The sequence below is a fragment of the Dunckerocampus dactyliophorus genome, chromosome 14 (genome assembly GCF_027744805.1).
Source record: "Dunckerocampus dactyliophorus isolate RoL2022-P2 chromosome 14, RoL_Ddac_1.1, whole genome shotgun sequence".
Taxonomy (NCBI): Eukaryota; Metazoa; Chordata; class Actinopteri; order Syngnathiformes; family Syngnathidae; genus Dunckerocampus; species Dunckerocampus dactyliophorus.
The window spans coordinates 18058219-18060014 of NC_072832.1; the positions used below are offsets into that span (position 1 = coordinate 18058219).

At 42.7% G+C, this 1796-nt stretch overlaps 1 long non-coding RNA gene across 1 annotated transcript; it reads right to left on the minus strand.

Moving 5' to 3' along the window:
• Nucleotides 1-411: 411 nt before the first annotated feature.
• Nucleotides 412-1451, minus strand: LOC129193592 (uncharacterized). Its single transcript, XR_008573561.1, has 3 exons — nucleotides 1403-1451; nucleotides 581-684; nucleotides 412-504 (listed from the first exon to the last, which is right to left on the minus strand). It is a non-coding gene; the product is annotated as an uncharacterized LOC129193592 (long non-coding RNA).
• Nucleotides 1452-1796: the final 345 nt, after the last annotated feature.

The window sequence follows — 1796 nt, forward strand, 5'->3', positions numbered from 1 at the left end:
TCTGCAGGATTTACTCTAATATTTATGGTTGTAGCTCCCAAAGTAATTATGGCAAGTTGATGCCACTCAAACAGTATTTGTTTGAATAGTTTAGTGTTGTTTGTGTTGCATTTCTGAACATATTCATTACTAACATATTTCATGCACAGTGAAGGAACGAAACTTGGGAATTTATGTAATAAGGTTGCCAAAGTTTCACTGAGACATTATAAAGGCCTATAAATGACGAATGAAAGGGATAAATGAACATTTAAGGTTATTTTTTTACCTTCATTGAAGATGTGACTGTTCACAGACACGATGTGGCAGCAAGATCAGCCGCCACCAGCACCTTCCTGTTTTCAGTCCCGTCAAGAATCACATGTTGAAATATGCGTTTTGAATTGTTTTCTGCATGTATGGATGGATGGTGCAAGTATGTGTTGTTCTTCCGGTAGAGCCTTCACAGCCCTGGGGAAGAAGCTGTTCCTCAGTCTTTCTGCCCGTGCCCTCATGACCCTGAGCCTGCTAGATGGGAGGGTGTCAAAAAGAAATTGTCCAGGTGTGTGTGCATCTGAAATAATCTTTGCAGCTCTATTACCCAGCCGGGCACGGTATATATTTTCCAGGGGTGGGAGAGGGACACAGGTGATATGTTGAGCAGACTCGGTGACCGGCTGCAGGGTCTCCGTGGTCTTTCGGGAACTAGGAACAAAAAGTTTAGATGTTAGTTTCTCGAGAACGCGTGCACATACGGAAGATCTCTTTCAGGTACATGTAACGTAGTTACAGATGCGTAACTATCACATGACTCACATGGGTTCTGTGAGTTATACATGTTGATGACTTTTACAATTACGTTTTTCTTATCAAGCTCTGAAGACAAATGTCACATCCACTTGCTTCCATTGAAATCAACTCAACTGATCAGCTGATTTCATCATCTCATAGTATGCCTTTAATGTGTTCATACTGAGCTTCACCTTCCTTAATGACAGCATCACATAATACCTACATGATGAATTTCTGTGGGGATCACATTTATTTTGCCTTTAGAATAAAGCAGCTGTAAAATGTCTCCCGTTCCCGTGGGGAACTTTCAACCTTCTCGTAAATCACTACAAGTGCTTATTACTCCCAGTGAGTGAAAAAACTGAGAGATGTCATCAATAATCCTATGGCTGAATTGACACTTCTCCCCCTCCACCACCCCATCGTTTGGCTGTACTGTATATCGAAAAGAAACACGTGGAATCATCAGACCCAAATCGCCTCAGTCCTGTGGATGAATGTGTTATCTGCCAACGTGACTGCAGTGTAAGCTGACAGATTACTTACGCCCAGTAGACCTGTGTTCCTTTTGATATTTACTTTTTATATGTAGTGTTCCCTTGTTTGATTAAGAAATGATTAAGCCACTCACTCGTAAAAGCATATTGCTGCAGTACCCCTCCTGTTGCAGTCCTCCTCCTTCGAACCGAGGATTCATTTGCTAGCTAGCAAGCAAGCTAGCGATGACACGGGAGACACAGCAGGGCGGCACGAAGGAGATTGATTGACAATGGTCGACAGCCAATCAGGACACAGAAAACAATGGGCGTCGCAGACAGACGAGAGAGGGAAGAGAGAGAGAGAGACACTCAACTTCCCACAATGCAATTCTTTTTAAAGGGCCAGGCTCGGGCTGTAACAGCGTTCATACCTGTCATAAAAAAAAGAAGCACTAAAACAGTAAATCCGCAAAAGATGAACCGCGATAGAGTGAGGGAACACAGTACAGTATTATTATTTTGTGCTAATGTTGCCAGATGGGAAAT